This window comes from Sorex fumeus, unplaced genomic scaffold (genome assembly GCF_029834395.1).
Source record: "Sorex fumeus unplaced genomic scaffold, SorFum_2.1 ptg000021l, whole genome shotgun sequence".
Lineage (NCBI taxonomy): Eukaryota > Metazoa > Chordata > Mammalia > Eulipotyphla > Soricidae > Sorex > Sorex fumeus.
The window spans coordinates 13,737,341-13,762,369 of record NW_026606078.1 but is presented as its reverse complement, the minus strand read 5'-3'; the positions used below and the strand labels follow the sequence as shown (position 1 = coordinate 13,762,369).

General features: G+C 39.6%; 1 pseudogene; it reads left to right on the top strand.

Moving 5' to 3' along the window:
- The first annotated feature begins 12,247 nt into the window (after window positions 1–12,247).
- Window positions 12,248–12,344, top strand: LOC130023031 (uncharacterized; annotated as a pseudogene).
- Window positions 12,345–25,029: the final 12,685 nt, after the last annotated feature.

The window sequence follows — 25,029 nt, the reverse complement described above, 5'->3', positions numbered from 1 at the left end:
AGACTATCTCTTAAATTTGGGGGTTTTCAAATGTTATACAGCAGTTGGCACCCTTAACCTCTATGTTACTCAAGAAACAGTTATATGTTTTTCTTTTCTTTTCTTCCTTTTTTGTGGGAGGGTAGCACACCCAGATGTGCTCTGGGCTCACTTCTAACTCTATCCAGAGATCACTCCTGGCAGGGACAGGGATCTGGGGACTGAGCTCAGGTTAGCTGCATAAAAGGTAAACACCCTCTACATACTGCACTAGCTCTTTGGCCTATATGTTTCCTTTTAATAAAGACATGTTAATAAAACTTTTTAAATAATTAAAAATCATTTGCAAATTCTGTTGAAGAAGTCAAAGAATACATGTTGTAAGTGACCATATAAAAGAAAGAAAATTAAAGTAAATTCCTTGGTAAGTTCTGGTAGTCTTGGAACCATGTTGCCCATGGGGTAATCAGCTAGCTAAGTCTTCCTTAACTTGGATGTTCCTTGTTCACATCCCTGATATCACTCCTATCCTCCACAGATCCCATTCCCAGTAAATCGTGTGATCACCAGATCTTGTGGTTTCAAGCTTTGTTTTCAGAGGAACCCAAATTTCATGTCCTTCCTTTTGAACTTATTGTCTCTTTTCCCATCATTTCAGACTTTTCACCCAGCATTTTTTCCTCACTGAATACAACTGTCCTTGAAGGGAGTTGAAGCTTGTTAGTTTTGAGAGATGACTGGGATCATTTTCCTCTAGCCATACATGAAAGGTAGCAAAACACTTTTCAAGTTGTTCTGTTCACAGCCATTAAACTACCCTTTCCTGGGAAAATTGATTAGCAGTTTAGACTTACGTCTGTCAGAAACTGCATTTGTTTTCTTCCATTTCCACCAAAGTAGTTACTGGTACCAAGCAGACTTAGTGAAATATATGTTCCTGTTAATACACTTGCACTTGGGATACATGTGAACACATTTCATGAACACATTTCACCTGGCATTTATGAAAGGTGGTCATCCAGTTTGCTTTTCTGGTGGCATTCTGTTTCTCACTATTCCTCTCCACAGCTATGTGATGTGAAAATACCATCTTTAGTAATTGGTACGATTGAAAGCTCCAGAAGGAATGCCAGCCCTTTCGGCTCTCTCGGTCTTATATGTAAACTCTTCTTTGGAACCTATCTTATTTTCGTATTTTTGTTTTGCTTATCATTTACGAAAAACATGTTAAAGTATTTAGAAAACATCTACCAAATCTCCCATGCTGATGACCAGCTGTCCAGTTCCCTACCCTTGCCGGTTTCCTTCCCATCCATCCATCACTCCATTAACTCTCCTAGGACCATCTCTTTCCGCCACCAACTTCCAGGCTCAAGGTCAAGTGGTACCAACCCCAAGATTCTACCAGTTGGTGGTTGGTTGGGTGGGAGAATGTTGTCATAAATTAGGCAGTTGAAAGGTAGAGGCTAGCCAATCAGGAGGTCAGATTCCCAAGAAGAAGACTGGATTGGATAGAGAGAGAGGTAGAATGAAGCAGGCTAGGGAGATGGAATCCTACAGGACAGTTATAACAGTTTCAACTTCCTCAGACTCTTATGTTAGAAAAATACTCCCATTATAATCAAGAGCTTACACATTTCATTAACAAATCAAGAAAATTACTAAATAATCATTTATATTGCACTGTTCACCAACATCATTAGGTCTTATTATTAGTATATTTTATATAACTTTTGCAGCACAGTGGGTAGGGCATTTGCCTTGCAGGAGGCCAACCCAAAGTTTCATACACGCAAGCCAAGTGCTTTAGCCCTGAGCCACAAAATCAGTCATCGGTAAGTTAGCTGTTAACTACTGATCTTAAATAAACAATCAGAAAATTAGACAAATAGATAAAAATGTTCACATCAATATAGACTGAGCAGTAAATCATTACAATTATGAAAAACACCAAAATTTTATTGTCACTGAAATTTATTTTTTAAAAATCATGCTTGTATATGGACTAATGTAAATACATAATTGAAAGACTATTGTAAAATCCATTATAAATTTTTAAATGTATCAAATTTACAGGTTTACAGACCACACTATCTTCGTTTTCTACGCACCAACATCTCATTATGATGAAAGAGAAATCGAGAAGTTCTACACGGAGCTAGAGGAGTTCTATAATGAAGACCACACCTTCTACAAGATCATTGTGGGTGATTTTAATGCCAAGATAGGACCGAGAAGATCAGCTGAAGAACTTCACATCGGGACCCATGGCCTAGAATGGAACAAACAGGGTGAGAGACTGTCTGAGTTCATCATGTTGACCAAGAGCATTCATGGTAACACACAGTTCCAGAAGGCAGAATCTAAATGATGGACATGGGAGTCTCCCGGTGGACGATTCCACAACAAAATAGACCACATCATATTCAATCAATGGTTTTGCCTGACTGAATTTGCTGTTGTCCCAAAATTTCGAACGGGATCGGACCACCGTCTCCTTCGTGCAAAATTCTACTTCACAGAGCGGGGAGAAAGGGCTGCAAAGTTCAAAAAGAGATCTCCCAGAATGACCACCAACTGGGAACTCTTTGCTACTATTGCGGCAACATGGGAAGATGCCATTGTTGACAACATTGACGAGGAATACAATCCACTGGTTCAGCACCTCCATGAATGTGCGAGGAACGCCAAGAGAGAGATAGCCACAAAAAATCGCCTATCTTCGAAAACCCTTGAGCTAATTCGCCAGCATGGTTTGGCGCATGCCTCAGGCAACCGCAAGCTAATGTTCTTCTCAGCACCCTTTTTTTGGTGTTCCCTTCTCTATCTGAGCTGCCTTTACCCCTAGAGTGTGAGGCTGGTATCTAAGCCATGGAGTGAAGAACCTGGTATTTATCACAGCTGTTCTTGTTGTTATTCTCTTAGTTTGCTACTTTATGTTACCCAGTTGAATGCAGTCTTTCTATGTCTGTCCCTCTCTTTCTGACTCATTTTGCTTAGCATAATATTTTCCACGCAGTAGCACTTGTAAGTAAATTTCATGACTTCATTTTTTTCGAACTGCTACATAGTACTCCACTGTGTAGATGTATCAACGTTTCTGTAATCAGTCATCTATTCTCAGGCAATCGGGTTTTTTCCATATTCTAGCTATTGTAAATAGTACTTCAATGAAAAAATAAGTGCAGGGGTCACTTCGACTATACTTTTTTGCGTCTCCGAGGTATATTCTCAGGAGTGGTATTGCTGGGTCAAATGGGAGCTCAAATTCTAATTTTTTGAGAATCATCTCTACTGTTTTCGGAAAGGGTTGAGCCAGTCGGCATTACCACCAGCAGTGAAAGAGGGTCCCTTTGTCGCCACATCACGCCAACAAAGGTTGCCTTTGTTTTTTTGAATGTGGGCCAGTGTCTGTGGTGTGAAATGATATCTCATTGTTGTTTTGATCCGCATCTCCCTGATGATTAAAGATGTAGAGCATTTTCTCATGTGCCTTTTAGCCATTCGGATTTCTTCTTTGATTAAGTCTCTGTTCATTTCGTTGCCCCATTTTTTGTTGGGGATGGATGTTTTCTTCTTGTGGAGTTCAATCAGTACTTTGTATATATTTGATATCAACCCCTTCTCAGATGTGTATTTGGAGAATATCCTTCCTCATTCTGTAGACTCTCTCTGTATTTTAGTCATTGTTTCTTTTGAGGTGCAGAAGCTTCTTAGTTTAAGATATTCCCACTTGCTTGGCCAGTGACGTGACATCCTTGAAGATAACATTAGCTTCAATGTCATGGAGGGTTTTTCCAACTTTGTCTTCAATGTACCTTATGGGTTCCGGTCTGATGATTAGGTCTTTGATCCATTTTCATCTTACTTTGGTACATTGTGTTAGGCAGAGATCGAAGCCCAGTAGTTTGCACGTAGTCGTCCAGTTTTGCCAGCACCATTTGTTAAAAAGACTTTCCTTACTCCACTTCACATTTCTTGCCCCTTTTTCAAAGATTAGATGGTCATATGTTTGAGGGGAGATGTCAGTATATTCAACCCCGTTCCATAGCTCTGCAGCTCTACCTTTGTTCCAGTATCCTTAATCTCTTTTGCTTGCCTAATTGCTATTGCTACTATTTCCAGTACTATGTTCAACAGCAGTTGAGAGAGTCGGAATCCTTATCTCGTTCCTGATCTTAGGGGGAACGCTCTCAGATTTTCCCCATTGAGAATGATGCTTGCTGTATGCTTGTGGTAGCTGGCTTTAACTATATTGGGGTAAGTCCCCTCTATCCCCAATTTGGCGAGGGTTTTCATCATAAACGGATGCTGGATCTTCTCAATTGCTTTCTCTACATCTATTGATATGATCATATGATTTTTATCTTTTGTTGATATGATGGATTATGTTGATTGATTTCCGAATGTTAAACCATCCTTGCATCCCCGGGATGAATCCCACTTGGTCATGGTGTATGATCTTTTTGATGAGCTGTTGAGTTCTCTTTGCTTGTATTTTGTTCAGAATCTTCTCCTCCGTGTTCATCAGTGATATCAGCCTGTAGTTTTCTTCTCTCGTGGTGTCTTTGTTTCCATTTGGTATTAGAGAGATATGGGATTCATAGAAACTGTTTGGTAGAGTTTCTGTTTTTTCAATTTCCTGGAAAAGTTTGAGAAGGACGGGCAGTAGATCCTCTTTAAATGTTTGGAAAAATTCGGTCGTGAATCCATCTGGACCTGGGCTTTTGTTTTTGGGAAGAATTTTGATTACAGTTTCAATTTCACTTTTATGACTAGGTCTATTCAGGTATTTTATATCCTCTTGACTCATTTTTGGGAGATTATAGGAATCCAGGAATTTATCCATTTCTTCTAACTTCTCTTTTTTCTTGGCATACAGACTTTCAAAGTAGTCTCTGATGATCTTTTGAATTTCTTTGGTTTCCATTGTGATATCTCCATTTTTATTTCTGATTCGGTTTATTAGTTTTCTCTCTCTCTGTTTCTTTGTGAGTGCTACTAGTGGTTTATCTATCTTGTTTATTTTCTCAAAGAACCAGCTCTTGGTTTCATCGATCTTTCGGATTGTTTCTTAGGTTTCCATGTCGTTGATTTCTGCTCTAAGTTTTATGATCTCTGTCCTTCTGTCCGATTTAGGCTCCTTTTCTTGATCCTTTTCTAAGATCTTGAGCTGTGAAATAAGTTGCTTATGTGCATCTTTTCTTCCGTCTATAGATATGCTTTCAGAGCTATGAATTTTCCCCTTAATAGGGCTTTAGCTGCATCCCATAAGCTCTGGTAGTTCGTGTCTTCGTTCTCATTTGTTTCCAGGTATCTTTTGATTTCTTCCTTGACGTCCTTCTTGACCCACACATTGTTCAGCAGTGACTTGGTTATTTTCCAGGTGTTCGATTTGGTTGTCCGTGTCTGTGTGTGATTCACATCTATCCTCAGTGCATCATGGTCTGAAAAGATTGTTGATACCCTTTCTATCTTCCTGATTCTATTGAGGTATGTTTTGTGGCCTAGCACATAGTCGATTTTGGAAAATGTTCCAGGAGCACTGGAGAAGAATGCGTATTCTTTCTTTGGGGCGTGTAAAGCCCTGTATAGGTCTATAAGTCCTTTCTCTTCTATTTCTTCATTCAAAGCCAATGTTTCCTTGCTGAGTTTTGTTCTTGTTGATCTATCCAGAGGTGATAAGGCGATGTTGAAGTCTCCATTTACTATTGTGTTGCTAGCACTGTCCTCTTTAAAATCTGATAGCAGTTGTTTTAAGTATCTAGCTGTTCCTTCATTAGGTACTTATACATTTAAGAGTATGATTTCTTCCTGTTGTATGTATTCCCTTGATGAAGAGAAAGTGGCCTTCGCTGTCCCTTCTAATCTTTTTCAGCCTGACATTAATGTTGTCGGATACTAGTGTGGCCATCCCAGCTTTTGTGAAGGAGCTGTTTGCTTGCAGGATTGTTTTCCATCCTTTCACTTTGAGTCTGTGTTTGCTCTGATTGTTCAGATGAGTTTCGTGTAGAAAGCAGAATGCTGGTTTCAGTTTCTGGATCCATTTTGCCACTCTGTGTCTCTTAGTAGGTGCATTTAGACATTGACATTAAGGGAGAGTATTGTCATGGGGTTTTGTGCCATCTTCCTGTAGGAGTTGTTTGTGTTTACACGTGTTTTCCTTCTTTTCTTACAGGAGCCCCTTTAGTTCTTCTTTTAGATTTGGTTTTGAGTGTATGAAGTTCCTGAGTTTGTGTTTATCTAAAAAGTGGTGTATCATTCCATCGAATTTGAGTGGGAGTTTTGCTGGATAGAGTATTCTCGGTGAGACGTTCATTTCTTTGAATTTTTTCACTATATCCCACTATTGCCTTCGGTTTTGAGGGTTTCCACTGATAGGTCTGCTGTAAATCTAAGGGGTGCTCCTTTGTATGTAATTTCCTTCTGTGACCTTGCTACTTGTAATATTGTGTATCTGTCCACAGCATCCATCGTTCTGACTATGATATGCTTGGAGTGTTTTTTCTGGGGTCTCCTTTAGCTGGTACCCTTCTGTCTCCTTGGATCTGGATGTCTGCTTTCCTTAACTCTGGGAACTTTTCAGCAATGGTTTCTTTTACTCTAGCTTTTTCATTGGGGTTGTTTCCCTGTCCTTCTGGTACTCCAATGATTCTAATGTTGTTCCTCTTGGTGTCATCCCCTTGGTCTCTGATTCTCCTTAGAGCCATTTTGAGGTCTTTTGCTATTGCTTGTTCTTCCCAGTGGGATTTCTGTTGCTAACCTTCAAGCTCGCTGATCCTAACTTCAGCTGCACTTATCCTATTGCTAAGGGCACTTACTAACTTTTTAATTTCATCCACTGAATCCTTTATTTGTGAATCTTCTTTTTTTAGCTTTTTAAAATTCTGTTCTCTTTTCTTCCTGTATTTTCTTGGCTCTCTTTTCTATTGTTTTTTTCATTTCTCTTTTAGACTTTGGATATCTCTTCCATTGATTCTTTGAATAGGTCCTTGAACACCCTCTGCATTTTATCCTGGAATTCTTTATCAAAGAGAGTGCAATTGTGGAAAACCTCGGTTGAGGATTCGGGATTCTTTTCTTCATATTCTCCTTGTGGTGGAGATTTGCGCTTTGGAGGAGGTACTTTTTAGTTTTGAGCTTGTACAGCACATTTCATACAGGTCTTTTGTTATAAATGGAGTAGGCGAGTGGGATGTTGTTGTATTCTAGTAGAGGTGGTCAGAAATTTTTAGTCGGTATTAGGCGACAAAGTGAGAGATGATAGTCCTGAGAGCCCAGATTGGGAAATATAACTGTGGCTGGCCACCCAGGAGAAGGCCACGCCCACTTCTGGGAGGAAACGCTCCCTATATGGTGGCCACGCCCCTGGCCCATCCCAGGGTCACTCCCACCCAGGATCCTGGAATGTAGGAGGAGCAATGGAAAATCCCATGGAGCTGCCTCAGGTGTCCCCTGCTGGAGGGTGTCCAGTTCTGCAGGAAAAGGTGGGGGGCTGGGGGTGAGTAGTGGAGGAGTGGTGCTCCCTCTACCCACCTGGAGGGGAGGGCTGATTAGGTGATGGATAGTACAAAGGAGCTGCTGCAGGTGTTGTCCGCAGGTGTACCCCTGTGGAGCGTGTCGAGTTCAGCGGGAAAAGGCACGGGGCTCTTGTTTTATTTTTAATTTATGTTCCAATATTAATGGTATCACCAGCTACTCAGTCAACCTAGCTAAACCCTAAAGTCTCTTCCACTTTCTCCTGCACAAGTCTCTGCTTTGTGACAAAAGGGAGGACCTCAGAATGCTGACATAAATCTAATACCCAAGGCTGCAGGAGATAGTGTAGTGCTTATGGAACTTGTCTCACATGCACTCAATTTGACTCCCAGCACCACCTGATTGCCAGAGTATCAAAGGCTGTATAGCCTCAGAGGACCCCAAGCACCATGGCCACGTTTTCTGAAAATTGTCTGTGGGGCCCCCACACCTCCTGAGCATTGCTTTACAGACTCTCCCAGCAACCAAAAAATATGTAGTGCCCCAGAAACATGTACTTGTCTTAATTAGGGAGCCTCACTTGAAGTGAGGTTCACAAGGAAATATTGCATGAAAACATAAATCAAAGAGCAGGGGAGACAGTGTAAATCATGTGAGTACAGATCATATATTTGGTGAAATGTGTTAAGATTCAGATGCCCTAGTCTTCGCACCAGGGATATTCCTTCAAAAATGCCCCAATATACTGGAAAGGTTCTAGAACATTAGATGACTGAAACTCAATTATGAGCAACTTTGTAACTTTGTATCTCTTGGTAATTCTAATCGTTAAAGTAAATTTTAAATACACCCATCAAAGTTACCTTTTTACCACTAAATGGGAAAGATACTTTATAATATTTATCCTCACCAAAAGCTCAACAGAGTGTGACACTTGCCAGGAAATGTCCTCCCTTGCATTTTTCTCATGATACTTATTAGTACTTCACTCTTCTGTTTCTTCCCTTTACTCATGCCAAATCTTCCCATCTCCCTTGCAAGCTCCTGAAACATTATCCATTCAACATTGATGCACTTTGCCACTGCTCCTCTTGACGTCTTGTCCATGTACTGATTCTAAAACATAACATAGCTGCAATTACAGTATTCATGCCAAAGACAGTCATTGATATGTCTTTGCGTTTAGCTTTCTACAAGCTATTGGCACACAGGTGATTAACATTTTTTTCCTACAGAGAACACAAAAATAGATATGCTGGGTTTTAAAGATCCATCAGTATTCTGAGGTACAAATGAAGGATATATATTTTTAATGTTTTATCCAATATCTGTGAGATAGACCATTGCAAATCTATTCATAATTTGCTTCCAGTCATACAACGATCCAACATCCGTCCCTCCTCTAGTGTACATTTCCCAAAACCAATATTCCTGGTTCCCTAAAACCATCCCCCAACACCCTACACCCACCCCCAGTGTGTCTCTATGGCAGGCTCTTTAATTCTTTCTCTCTGTCTCCTTTTTGTTTTGTGCATTAAGGGTCTCGTACAGGTACTAAGAGGTCATCATGTTTGTGCAAGGAATTTAGCATTTTTATCAGGAAAGTAAGCCTGGATTAGCTTTGAGGTATGGAAATGACTGCTGAGGCTTCCGTAAGTACAGGGCAGTGGGGGTGGTATGCCCATCCTGCCCAGAGAAAGCCTGGAGATTTCAGTCACAAAACCCGCATATCCGAATTTTCAGCTGTTATATTTCAGTGAGAGCCATCCTGAGACGATAGAAACCAGAGGAGAGCATGGTGGCGATTTTGGATTGTGGGAGCTAGTGGCTGCACTGGGTTCTGGTTGGGTGGGCAGCAAACTAACCTGCCTCCCTCTGATTTACCCTAGTGTCTTCAGCCTTTTGCAGGTCCAAGGTTAACTGTGGCTGTTGATATCTTCCAGATTTGTCTATGGGTCTTTGAAACAAGACCAATCCATTAGCTTGTATAGCTGAGCCTGGGGTGGTTTGTTAACATGGCTCCCACATATCTTTCGGGAGTTTAATTTCTCGGGAAACGTAGTCCTGAGTTGTTGGGAGCCAGCCAGAGGCACAGTGGCCATTTGAGGTTATCGGGAAGCATGAAGACACAATCAGACTGTTGATGCACTCACCTGAGGGTGCAGTTTGAATTCCTGCAGGCACTGCACAACCAGACTACTAACATACATTGACTGAATTAACGAATAATCAACATTTTCAAAATGTGTCTCTTTCTTGCATTTTAGAAGGGTAACTTCTAACAGGAAAATAATCTTCATGGTATAATCAAGACCTATGATTTATTCTTAATATATTTAATAAAAGCTACACATTTTGGAAATTTATACAAAGAAATACTTTTAAATTATCTGTCTTCATAATTTACTTGTAAATTACTAAGATATCACTGTTTCTTCCACCGTTCTTAGGATAGAAATTTACAGACAGAATGTGCTAAGTAAAAATTCATTTTGGCACTTCTCTTAAATGTAGTACTGGAAGTACTTGGAAGAGAAAATAGATAAGAAAAAGATATTAAGGGTTTTTCATGTATGAAAGTTAGAAATAATCTCTCACTATTCACAGAAGATATCATACTATATTCAGAGAATATTAAAATCTCTACGAAAAACTCCCAGAGACAATAGACATTTATAGTAAAATTGCAGGCTATAAACTCAATACCCAAAAGTCTATGGCTTTTTTATATGGAAGTAATGAGAGAGAAGAAAGTAACATGAAAAAGCAATCCCATTCACAATCGCGTCACAGAAAATCAAGAACCTTGGAATCAGCTTAACTAAAGAGGTAAAGGACCTATACATCAGGAAATTAAAAAAGACACGAGGAAATGGAAACATATATACTGCACAGGGAATGGGAGATTTAACATTGTCAAAATGGCAATTCTCCAAGAAGCATTGTAAAAATTCAACTTGATCCCTATAAAGATACCCATGACATTCTTCAAAGAAATTGATCAAGCACTCCTGAAATTCACATGGAACAACAAACGCACACGGATAGCTAAAGCAATTCTTGGGGAAAAGACAATGGAGGCATCACCTTCCCCAACCTCAAACTCTACTACAAACGATAATAATGAGAACAGCATGGTACTGGAACAAAGGCAGAGCTGCAGACCAATGGAAAAGGATTGAATATACTGACACACACCCTCAAATATATAATCATCTAATCTTTGATAAGGGAGCAAGAAATGTGAAGTGGATCAAGAGAGTCCTTATGAACAAACAGTGCAGAAAAAACTGGACAGCTACATGCAAAAAAAAAAAAATGGCTCAGACCTCTACCTAACACCATGCACAAAAGTCAGATTAAAATGGGTCAAAGGCCTCAACATCAGACCAGAATCCCTCAGGCTCATTGATGACAAGGTCGGCAAATACCTCCACAACATTGAAGCTAAAGGTATCTTCAAATATAACACGCCACTTGACAAGCACCTGGAAACAGAGATAAACAAAGGGAACTATCTTAAATTAAGCAGCTTCTGTACCTCAAAAGAAACAGTGACCAGAAACAAAGACTCCGCCATGCGGGCAAAATACTCACAGAAACCTACGAGGTTCTCTGAGAGTGAGAACTGGACAATCAGAGTTGCTGTTTTCTAAATAAGATCCAGTCTCTGGATGTTGGCCATTGATGGCATTACATGGATCCAGGAGCAGTTCGTGGTTGTAGCACTTAATTATTAGAAGATGGGGGATTTGGGAGGAGGGGGCACAGTCTTGATCTGAGCAGCCATAGAGATCTCATCCCCCCGGTCCCGCACATCTGGGTTCCTCTTCCAGTTCCTTCATGCAAGAGGCTCCTTCAAGCTTGGGAAGGGTGGTCTTAAGCGTACCTATGGCTGGTTGCAGAGGTCTTCAGCTGCTGGGGCTCTAATCAGGGCGGTGAGGGAAACTCACCCCGGCACATCCAAGGGGCCTCGGTGAGAAAAGCCAGGTGCGAGGTCAGGACACTGTCGTTTTAGACATATTTGGAATTAATTTTAGATCGAAAAGTACACATCATTCAAAATACTTATGTGCTTAGTAATAAATTACTACACACTTGTTCAATCACCTCAGAGACCCCACTCTGCTCAGAGAACTAGATTTTTAAATACAGGGCTGTTTTGCCCATGTGTCATGACTGACAATCACTATCAGTAGATATGAAACTCACTACACACAAAGATGCACACAGGTTACTTTGAGTCATCTATGTTGTTAATATGAGTTGGCCATTAAACTTCACTGAGACCCTTTGTTCTGTCCTTTATAGGAGCCTCATGAGTCTCACCTTCCGTTCAAGTTGAACTTGTAATAAGGTGGAATGAAATCATCAATATGATCCTCACCTCATCCTTCAGGAGAAAAATCCTACATACATTCAAGGTGGTCAAAGTGCAGACAACACCATCTACCTTTTCCTGGAGATGTACACAGGACTGAGGTGAGAACAGCAAAAGGCTCTATTTTAATGTTCTTAATGAAGGATTCAGGGAACAACATTAAACAAAATCAAATACCATCTTCCAAAAGAATTATTTTGTAAAACTGATGCCTAGGGTATGGTAAATGATAATATAGTAAAAACCACATTTTTATTTCTGGGACATTAAAGTTCTAAATCTATTTATTATTCATGCTGCTTTGAAATACATTCCTTGATTAGGAATCATTGTCTGCCATAGGAGTGAGGAAGGACAACACTCAAAGTAATAAGAAGCGAAAAATATGGAAAAATTAACTCCTACTAGGTTTGATAACACATATACTAAAATTGAAATGATACAATGATGAGCATGGTCCTTGTACAGAGATAACATGCAAACTTGTAAAGCATTCCATATTTTTGTTGCAAGAAGTATTAACAGGTATACTTTAAGCTAAGACAATCCCCACAAGTACAAAAATTATACATAAAGAGAGCACAAATCCCCAAAACAACAATCTCTCTCAATGTCAATGGACTAAATGTGCCAATTCAGACGCACAGAATAGGAAGATGAATTAGAAAATTGAACCCAACATTCTTCTGCCTGCAAGAAACATGTCTGAACAATCAAAGCATCCATGGGCTAAAAGTAAAAGGCTGGGAAACAAGTTTTCAAGAAAATATCACCTCCACAAAGCTGGAGTGGCCATACTAATATCAGACCACATGGACTTCAAGCTAAAGGTTATCAGATACAGTGAAGGTCATTTCTTAATGATCATGGGATATGTACATCAGAAAGAACTCACCCTCCTCAATGTATATGATCCTAATGACAGACCAGCAAAATACTTTAAAACAACTTCTAATAGACTTATAGAAAAACATTGATAGTAACACAATACTAGTAGGAGATTTCAACACTTCTTTGTCACTTCTCGATAGATCAAACAGACTGAAGCTCAGCAAGGAAATATTTTATTTAAGGGAAGTAATGAACAATCGTTGGCTTAGGGAAGAAATCAAAGAGGAAATAAAAAGTTTCCATAAACAAATGAGAATGAGGACACGAGCTACCAGAACTTGTGGGACACAGAAAAAGCAATGTTAAGAGGAAAGATTATAGCTCTGCCAGAATTCATCAGGAAGAAAGAAAGGGCCTACCTGAATAAATTAGAGATCAAGATTATGGAAAATAATCAACAAAAGTAGTCCAAACTAGGCTGGAGGAAGGAAATAATAAAACTTGTACGAGACATCAGTGAGCTAGAATCCCAAAATACAATCCAGAAGACCAATAAGAACAAAAACTGGTTCTTTGAGAAAATAAATAAGATCATTAAACCATGAGAAGCCCCTCAAAGAAACAAAGAGAAAGAATTCTAATAAATCGAATCAGAAATGCAAAGGGGGGTATCCTAATAGAAAATACAGAAATCCATAGGATCATCAGAGATTATTTTGAGAATCTTTGCAGCAGGAAATGAGAGAATCTTGAATAAATTGATACATTATTGGATTCCAATTACCTCCCAAGGCTGAACCAAGAAGATTTGGAATACTTGAACCTATCACTACCAAGGAAATTGAAATGATGGTCAAAATTATACCCCCAAACAGAATCCAGGGCCCAGATGGATTCAATAGTGAACTATTTCAAACCTTTAAAGAGGAACTGCTTCCAACATTTTTAAGATTTTCCAGGAAATTGAAGAAACAGAAATACTCCCAAATAGTTTCTATGAGGCAAAGAACACCCTAATACTCAAATCGACAGAGACACACAAAAAAAGAAAATTGCCGACCTATTTCCTTTGTGAATACAGATACAAAAATTTTCAAGAAAATACCAGCAAAGAGAATCTAGAAACTCAACAAAAGATCACGCACTATGACCAAGTACGTTTAGCTTGGGGATGCAAGGATGGCTTAACATTCTCTTGTCAATCAACAGAATACACCATCTCAATAAAATAAAGATAAAAGTCATATGATCATATCAATAGATGTAGATAAAGCATTTGATGAGATCCAGCACCCATTCATGATGAAAAACTCTCAACAAAATGGGAGTTGAAAGTACTTTCCTCAATATAGTCAAAGCAAATTACCACAAACCCACAGCAAGCATTATTCTCAACGGGGAGAAAACTAAAGGCTTGGAGCAGAAATCAATGAAATAGAATCCCAGAATACAATCAGGCACAAAACAAGTTACCCACTCTCACCACTCCTATACAACATAGTACTTGAAGTACTTGCCATATGATTTCGTTAAAAAAAAAAAGATATCATGGGCATCCATATAAAAAAGGAAGAACTCAAGCTTTTACTATTTGGAGATAACATGATAATATACGTAGAAAGTCCCAAAGAATCTCCAAAAAAGCTCCTGGGAACAATAGATTTGTTTAGTAAAGTAGCATATTACAAAATCAATATCTGGTACGCCATGGCTTTCCCATATATTAATAATGAAAGAGAAAAAAAGAGATAGAGAAAAACAATCCCATTCACAATAATACCTCAGAAAATCGAGTATATTGGAATCAACTAAAAAGTTTAAGGAACTGTACCAAAAAAAAAAAACCTACAAAACACTACTTCACGAAATAAGAGAGTATATGAGGAAATGGAATCACATCCCATGCTCATGGATTGAGAGGATTAACACTGTCAAAATGGTAATACACCCCAAAGCTATATAAAGATTTAATGCACTTTCTAAAAGGATACCCATAACATTTTTCAAATAAATAGATTAAACACTCTTGAAACTCATACACAACCATAAACTCCCATGAAGAGCTAAAGCAATCTTTGGTAAAAAGAAGAAGGGAACACCTTCCCCAACTTCAATCCCTACTACAAAGTTGTAGTCATCCAAATACCATGATATTCAGATAAAGACAGGCCTCAGATCAATGGAATATAGTCAAATATCTTGACGCTGGCCCTCAGATTATTATTACCTAATCTTTCATAAATGCTCAAGAAATATGAAGTTGAGCTAGGAAGTCTCTCCAGCAACTGGTGCTGGGAAAACTGGACAGCAACATGCAAAAAAAATGAACTCAGACCTCTTTATAGTGCCAGGCACAAAGTCAGATCAAATGTCTTAAAGATCTAACTATCATACCTGAATTCTTAAGATATATGGAGAAAAATGTGGGAAGATCCCTTCATGACATTAAAGCTAAGGGAAACAAAAAAGCAAGCAAGCAAGAAAGAAAGAAAGAAAAAAATTAAAAATTAGAAAATAATGCTGTTTGCAATGCTAAGGATCAATCCCAGATCATCATTTTCTTACGTTTTTGGGTCACACGTGGCGATGCACAGTGGTTACTCCTGGCTGTGCACTCTGGAATTACTCCTCATGGTGCTTGGGGGGACCATACAGGATGCTGGGAATGTAACCTGGGTATGCCGTGTGCAAGGCAAATGCCCTAGCTGCTGAACTATCGCTCCAGTTCCCCCCCTCTCCATAATTCATCATCTTGAGGGCCTCAGATTTTTACCTTTGATTTATAAACTTCATGTTTACATTGACACAGTAAATCGAAACCACAGAACCATTGAATGGCATGTTATAATGGTAGCAGCCATGAGCAAACTTTGATAACCCATAAGTTGTCATGAATGAATTCTGTCTCAGAGGCTTCACTTCTGAGGATACCTGTCACTACCTCCTTTCTGTTACGTATCCCAGGATCAGAACCTACATCAGGCCATCAGTAGAAATTGTCCACCCGAAAGCTAGCCTTCCACTGAGATCAGAATCCTTGATCCATGTAACTTGTAATTTTTCATTCATGATTTGTTGACCTTGTTTCAGGTGGAGGCATCCAGAGCATAAACTCAGCTTTCCCGTTGTTTCCACAGGAAATCCAAATACCTAAGAATGTTATCATTTCTGACGCCACTGTTACAGATTTTTTGGAATCTCACGGTAAGATACTATCATTAATGTTATAATATTACTGTTCTCCATAGTTCAGATCTCCCCAAAGAACTCTATACCCACCTCATTCCAACTGCAGACTCCAGTTTATCATGCTCCTGAATACTTCTAATAGTTTCACTCAGGTTCTCCCCTAAAGTGCAAAGGTAAAGTTCATACCACTCCAAGTACTTTTTCCTAAACTACCAGAGTGGGCTTGTTCCTCAAGCTTTTGTTCTCATAAGAAGAAATACCGTGCTTCCTTTCTCTATGTCTCTCGTTGCTTGCTTTGTTAAATGACTGTTCTCGCTTGAACAAATATTCCATTCCACCCTACACCTGTTTCACAAGTTTCTGAGTGTTTTTCAGTAAAATCTATTTAGCTTCACTAAACTAAAAATTTTAAAACACCAGAGCATTGTTAAAACCAATATTTGTATCTTTTAAACCACAAATTTTGAAAATGAAAGGTGGTAAATCAATGGAATACTACTCAGTTGTATGAAGTGAAATCTTCTTATTATTTGTATATAAAATGGATTACATGAGGAAATTATGTTTAGTGACATAAACCAGGCAGAGAAAGATAGGCATCCTACAAGTTCATGCATATGTGGCATATGGAGAAAACAAATTAAAAGAATAAAATGAGACAGACAAACGTCTAAAACATTATTTATATTCTATGATTTATAATTTAATTAACAATGGTTTCTCATACACATAATTCCAACATGACACTCACTCCTCATTCTCTCGAAGAATAAACCCTCCTTCTCCCCCAATCCCCCAGAATCCCTCACTCTCAATCCCCTGACTCAATTGTGTGGATCAGTTCTCCCCTTACATTGCTCTTGAACCTTTGTTTCTACCTTGCTGTGTGTCTTTAGATCCCACATATGAGAAAAATCTCTCTGTATCTGTTCATTTCCTTAAGGCTAACTTTACATGCATGATATCCTCTAGTTTCATCCAATGTTGAAAATTGCATAATTTTGATCTTTTCAAAGCAATAAAAACAAATTTTAGAACTATGAGACTATTTAGTTACCAGATCGAGAAGTATAATTAAAGTGGAAAAACTGAACAATGGTGAATGACAGAGTAGGCCTTTCAGTAGTGAGTGTAATATGATACATGCACGTTGATTCTGCATAATCCTAAAATTTATGAAATTCTATAATGTAATTCTATAAGGTAATTTTACATAATCAAAAAAGTATTTAAATAATTTACATTTATCTATGATTTTGACGTATCTTTTGTGTCGAACTATCAGAAATAAAAATAATGTGAGATAGAGATATGGTCTATCACTATACTTTTAAACAAGAGAAGCGCTAAAAATTTCTGTGTCTTGATGAACTCTCATATAAATTGACTCCAAAATCAAATGAATATACTCAAGGAAAAATAAAAGTCAACCAATTTAATCTTTTGCCTTCACTCAGGTTCCCATCTGTTGATCTCTCGCAGACAAAAAAAAATATTTACTTTATTTTTTTAAAAATTTTTATTAGTGAAACACCATGATGTACAGTTGTACATTTACAAATTTTTGTGCTTGGGTTTCGATTATAAAATGATCAAATGCCCATTTCTCCGCCAGTGCCCATTTTTCACCACCATGGATTTCAGTATCCCTCCCACACCAATCCCCCCCATGCCACCCTGCCTCGGTGGCAGGGCATTCCCTTTTGTTCTCTCTCTCCTTTCGGGTGTTGTGGTCTGCAAAAGAGGCATTGAGTGTCATTCATGTTCAGTACATAGTCAGAATTTTTATTTTCAAAGGATTTCTTGGCGGAGGTTTGGCATTCTTTGCTAGAAACCAACTTCTTTTCTTCTGCTTTTTTTTTTCTAGAAATATATATTTATACTAAGACTGATTAGTCATGGCACCAAATTGACAAATGTCCCTGTTTTTACTTCAGTACTCTTTCCTGATTATCACAAATTATTAGCAGTGGATAGAAAAAAAGTAGCCCAAAATTCGTGGGGGAAAGGGAAATGTTTATGCTTTTCTAACTTTGGAAAATCCCTGTCACTAGTATAGTGACATTCATCTAAATTTGTAAACACAATGATTAAGAAGAGGTAAACCATGACTGCCACTTCAAGGAAGAACGGGTCTTCAGCAAATATCCATGGTTTCAGAAGGATGGCTCTGGCTTGGATGGGGGGGCAAACATGAGAGCTGTGAGCTACCTGCAGTTAACACATGCTCTTAGGCTATGTGGTGATACTGCTGAGAAATGTGGCGAGCCCTGATTAGGTAGGGTCATGGTGGAGAATGGAATGATGACAAGAAAACAGAGCAACAGGACAAGATGATAGATTCCTTTGTACAAAAGTTTTCATCTCTAATGTATTAATCTGTGAATAAGAGAACCAACTTTTTATCATTTTCCTGGCAATATATTATCCTTACATAGTGCTTCAGGAAAAAAACGCTTCCCTTGTTAGTTATTATAGCCTGAATATCTGTGAGGTCTTTGAACTCTTTCTATATATACAGTGCTGATGACTGAAACCAATCTCACTATTTAAGTATCTAAACTGCAATGTTCTCACCATTTAACTCACTAAACTCTGATGGCTCCAAATCTTCTTAGATCAGCTTTCATCTCTTCCATGATATCCAGGCTTCTCTTCCCAACTGTCAACTCTCCCTTTCTTTCTCCCTCTCTCTACCAACTATGGTCTCCCTGCCAAAATTTGCTAAGACAACCTTTCTTGAAATATAGACGTAAGTTGACTTCTCTTTTTTTAAAATTTAGGCAATTTTGATTTCCAAGTCATTTATAATGGAGATTTGTCATACAATATTTCAATTCTAATCACACCACCAGTGTCTGCATCCTTCCACCAACAGATTACCCATTTCTCCCTGCATTCCCACCGATTTCCTTGACAAACACATTTTGAAATTTTACTACTGTACTTTGGGTTCCATACTTACAGTAGTGTTGGCATTGGTGGTTAAGACATACACCTCAACTTTTTCATGCTGGCCTTCCTGGATCAATGCCCACTGACACCATGTAGGGGAAATATATGAGAACAAATCATTAAGCTCCAAATTTTTCAAATAATCTTTAAACAATTCTAATCGAAAAGAAAATAGTGGGAACTGGAGGAGACAACCTCTTGTCAGCCTGCAAAGTCTTTTCATTTTTCCACATTACAACAGAAGAAATCAGTGAAGGAGATCTGTCATCACGCAAGTTAGGTGACCCTGCTGAGGTGTGGTCAACAGGGTGTTTTGTGCTCTTCTCTCCTTCCACCAGAAGTCCCAACCCTATAATTTTTGTCTCTTCAGTCCGCATAAAATGGAAAAAGTTTTACCACACAGACATCCATGTAATGAGCCCAGCCAAGGTGATAAAAATAAATTTCAGCAAATTCATAGGTTAGCCATGGTGGTAGAAACTAAATATCATATTTTTGTATTGAATCTGCAGGAGACACATATTACAAACATTTTTTATGATTCAGTTTCAATCATAGGATAGTTTAACACCCAACCTCCTCTAGTATACAGTTCCATTGCTAATGTCCCCAGTTTCTCTCCCACCACTCCCTCTCCCAACCCCAAACCCCACCTGACAGCCTGCTGTCTCTACACTATGGCAGGCACCTCTCTCTCTCTCTGTCTCTCTCTCTCTCATCCTTTGGGCATTATGGATTGTAATACAGAGAGGGAGAGGTTCTCACGTTTATTCCTTTACCTACTTTCAGGACTCAGTTCTCACCCAGAGTAATCACTTCCAACTCTCATTGTCATAGCGGTCCCTTCTTTATTCCAAATGCTCGCCTTCAGCACTTGTGGCAAGTGTCCAACCATTGACCAATTCTCCTGGCCTGTGTTTCTGCTATCCTTGGGTATTAGTCTCATATTCTGGTTTTTTATATCCAAAAAATGGGGTAGTCCAATCAGTATACCCCTTTCCTTCTGACTGATTTCATTGAGCATGATATTCTTCCCTGTACATCCATTTATAAGCAAATTTCATGATGTCAGTTTCCTGCCAACTGCGTAGTATTCAATTGTGTAGGTATACCATAGTTTCTTCTGGCTATTGTGAATAATACTGCAGATGGTATTTCTGTTATAAATATCATGTTTAATGTAACTTACATAGGAAAATACTTCCCAGGTTCCAAACATACATAATCCACTCACAAACACAAATTTATTTACTTTTTTAAAAAATATAATTTATTATGATGCTTTCTAATAAACGGAAGCGATTAACAAAAACTCAGGGAAAACATATTCTATAAATGCCAAAAAAATAACCTTAAGAAAGGACAGCAGGTACGTGTTCTTGCTCCTCAAAAATCCATGTGTTTCTTGATATATTGTCAATATCTTTCTATAGCCTTCAAATTCTTCAACTTCATTTCTAAACACTATTTAAAGTTATATTAATTATTAGGTATAATCAGCTTTATAGAATATTTATTTGATTCTTTCATATTTTGCATAAACAACGTTTGAATTAACCATAGCACTGTAGCACTGTCCTCTCATTGTTCTCTGATTTGCTTGAGCGGGCACCAGAAACGTCCCTATGGTGAGATTTGTTGTTACTGTTCGTGGCATGTTGAATACATCACAGGTACCTTGCCAGGCTTTGCCATGAGGGAGGGTTACTCTCAGTAGCTTGCTGGGCTCTCTGAGAGGAGGAGAGCAGTCAAACCCAGGTTGCTCGTGTGCAAGGCAAACGTCTTACCCACTGTGCTATGGCTCCAGCCCATATATATATTTATACATATATATGTGCATTTACACACACATACATATCTATATATTCCTCTTACATGGCTCTTAAGCTCCAACTCATATTTCTTTCTCCTCCAATTATTTACTACTTCTCTCCCCATACTTGGGGCTCAACTAATTTTCCGAGTGCCCTCAGATGCATTTCTGAGGCCATGATAAAGGAATGCATAACACATACATGCAAGGAAGGCACAAAGCATATGTAGATAAATTTCATATGGACATATAATTGTGATGACTAGTTTACAAACTGTATTCGCTTCAAGTACAGAGTTCCTCATCTCTGGAACTGTGTATTCATACTCCATGCACTGTCAAATATCCAGCTACTGTCCACAACTAACTAACAACACTCCCCTACGCATTTCAGTCATTTACTTCCCCTCCTATTAGGAAGATTTTGATGTCAGAGTGTAAAGGTTTGATTTTGCTTTTGTTTTATTAGTCCATTTAATTTTTTTCTTTATATTCCCGAAACAAATCAAATATTTAAAAAAAAAATAAAGGACAGGAGGTGATATCAGGCAACAATTGAAATAATTGATGTGGCTGAGAATCAGCAAGAGTCTTCCAGGTCAGTTTGAGGAAAGGAACATCCAGTTGTCCTTCCCAGCATATTTCCAAAGGGCTGGCTTGGAGGAGGGTACATTCTGGAAAGAACCGCAGGAGAGTAGTAGTGTCTTGAACATATAGGGGACTATGTTCTTCTTTGAAAATGTAATGGTATTGACCTCCATTGCAAACCACAACACCCTAAAACAAAGAAAAAGCAAAAGGGAATGCCCTGAGTTGGGACAAAGTCGGGGAGATGGGGGGTGGGAGGGTCATTGGGTTCCTTGGTGGTGGAGAATGTTCACTGGTGGAGAGATGGATACTTGATTCTTGTATAACTGAAAACCAAGTACAAAGGTATGTAAGTCTACAACTGCACCTCATGGTGTTTCATTAATAAAAATAAATAAATAAAAACTAAAAAATTAAAAGTGCTATCAGCTGGTATAAGAAAAAAATGTAGTGGTGTTGACTAGATTACATCAAGATCATTTTTATCTATAGGATGCTATGATTCATCTTTGATTCACTGATTGATACTTTGAAATGTCCCAGTTCATCCTCATTCAGAGAAGTCATTTCTTTCTTCGAGTATTGATTTGTACAGGGAATTCCTCACAAAATTCTTTATATAATGTCTATTGAGGGACTCAAGGATAATGTTCTTATTACCATTTTCAAAGAAAACAAAAATACTCTTTTAATAAGATTTCTTGGTTCTCTATCTAAAAGCTAAATGACAACAATAAAGTTTAACTCAATATTTTCTAAAGCGCAGTACATTAGTACTTGAAAAAGAAATTTTAAAAGACTCTGGGAGAGGGAGGAGGAAAAGTCATGGATCTATAAGGATTAGTACAAGTCTTTGGGTGTGTGGGGCATGGGAGTGTGTAGAAAAGATGAGATCACACTCAGCTATGTGATCTAATTTCTATATATCTATTCTCTAGATACCAGCGATATATTCACACAGGTGTATTCATATGACTATCATGTACACTAACCCTGTATCATGTACATTCACCTAATCCTGAAGGCTTCACCGACATGGCAGCACTGAGAAGGATGAGAAAGGGGAGGCCGACAAAATCTCAAGGCCGACCTAGGCTGTCACAATGAAGGAAGACAAAAATGATCGTCTGTACTTTCAATGCATGTACGCTAGCATCAGATGCATCCATCGAGGACCTGATGGTACAAGCGCGAATGATCAAGTACGACATCATTGGTCTGACTGAGATAAGAAGGCAAGAATCTCACTATGCCGTTTTTGACACTGGAGAAGAATTGTTCCTGGGAACTTGCGATAAAAGAGGTGTTGGAGGCGTCAGTGTCCTTGTCAACACAAACTTGACCAAGAGCATTGATTCATTCGAATGTATAACAACCCGAATCAGAAGTTTACATTTGAATAGATGTGGCTCACTGCCTGCAGTTTCTATCTTCGTTGTCTACGCACCAACATCTCATTATGATGAAAGAGAAATCGAGAAGTTCTACATGGAGCTAGAGAAGTTCTATAAAGAAGACCACACCTTCTATAAGGTCATTGTGGGTGATTTTAATGCCAAGATAGGACCGAGAAGATCAGCTGAAGAACTTCACATTGGGACCCATGGCCTAGAATGGAATGAACAGGGTGAGAGACTATCTGAGTTCATCATGTCGACCAAAACCATTCATGGTAACACAGTTCCAGAAGGCAGAATCTAAACGATGGACATGGGAGTCTCACGGTGGAAGATTCCTCAGCGAAATAGACCACAACATATTCAATCGACGGTTTTGCCTGACAGATATCGCTGTTTTCCCAATATTTCATACGGTATCGGACCACCGTCTCCTTCATGCAAAATTCTACTTCACAGAGCGGGGAGAAAGGGTTGCAAAGTTCAAAAAGAGAACTGCCACTATGACCACAAACTGGGAACTCTTTGGTACAATTGCGGCAACATGGGAAGATGCCATTGTTGACAACATTGACGAGGAATATGATCCGCTGGTTCAACACCTCCAGGAATGTGCGAGGAATGCCAAAAGAGAGATAGACACAAAAAATCGCCTATCTTCAAAAATTCTTGAGCGAATTTGCCAGTGTGGTTTGGCGCATAACTCAGGCAACCGCAAGCTAATGTCCAAGCTCGCAAAGCAGTGCAGAGATGCGATCAAGGAAGACCTCAAAGAGAGAAGAGCAGAAGTACTGGTAGATGCGGCAGAAGCCGGGAAAAGTATTCGTAACGCCCGCCTGTCCTTCGCCAACTACAAGACCAAGATGACTGCCCTCCGACATCCTGATGGATCCATCACATCCTCCAGAACGGCAATGGAGAAGATTACCATGACTTCTACTCAAATCTCTTCGACAGCCATGCCCACTTGCCGACATACCAAATTCCACAGGATGGATATGTTGTTCCCAACGTTCTCCCTTCTGAAATCCGACACGCCATTTAGTTGGTAAAGGAACAAACAGCACCCGGCCCAGACAAGGTCAGACCTGAACACCTGAAGAACCTGCAGTCAGTACTCATCAATACACTGGCTCGGCTCTTCACTCGCAAATTGCCTGAAAGCAAGGTTCCGTCCCAATGGAAAACCAGCAGGACCGTATTACTGTTCAAGAAGGGAGACATCCATGACATTGGCAACTATCGCCGGATCTGCCTATTGTCTGTCATCTACAAGATGTTCACTCGAGTCATCCTAAATAGGATTGGCAGAACACTAGATGAAGGACAACCATGCGAGCAAGCCGGGTTCTGCAAAGGATTCAGCACCATCGACCATATCCAAAGGATAACCAAACTCATTGAGGTTTCTCGGGAGTTCAAGATGCCGCTCTGTTTAACATTCATTGACGTAAAGAAGGCCTTTGGAGGTACAGCACCCCGCCAAGGGCCTGGGACCCTCTCTGGACATGCGCAGCTAGATCCAGCCCCTAGAAAGCCGGTTTTCAACCCCTGAGCTGCGTGGGACAGGCACAGAGGCCCAGTTCTGTGCAACAAAGCTGAACGGCTCCAATTCCAAACAGGTACAGCCCGCCCCCAAGGGCCTGGGACCCTCTCTGGGCATGCGCAGCTAGATCCAGCCCCTAGAAAGCCGGTTTTCAACCCCTGAGCCGCGTGGGAGGGGCACAGAGGCCCAGCTCTGGGCAACAAAGCTGAATGGCTCCAATTCCAAACAGGTACAGCCCGCCCCCAAGGGCCTGGGACTCTGTCTGGGCATGCACAGCTAGATCCAGCCCCTAGAAAGCCGGTATTCAACCCCTGAGCCGCGTGGGACGGGCACAGAGGCCCAGCTCTGGGCAACAAAGCTGAACGGCTCCAATTCCATACAGGAGACATTCCCAACTCCTTGCCCAGCGCCAGGGAGTCTCTGTGGAGCTGCGGCCGCATCAGCGGCCGCGAAATATTTTCCCACTGCATATGCCATAGGAGCCATAAGCTACCTTCTTAGGTGGAAACTTCTCTATTTTAGCTCAGCCACTAGAAATATAGTAGCCAATAACTCATAAGCCTATCTTAACTCTTACTGCATATCAAGCAGAATAGTAACGGTGAACGTGACGGACTAAACCACACCTCTCACAATGGTAAAGCAACGCAAAAGCCCACCAAACTTTCATATTGAAGAGTCTAGCCCAGATGACACCAACAGTACTGTAATGTTAGACATCCTCTCTGACAAGGAATTCAGAAGGGAGCTACTTAGGATGCTTAGGGAATTAAAAGAAACAATGGAAATCAATGCCAATAGAAGATAAGAGGATCTGAAGGCAGAAATGAGGAAATTGCAATCAGAAATGTCAGACCTGAAAAATCTCGTA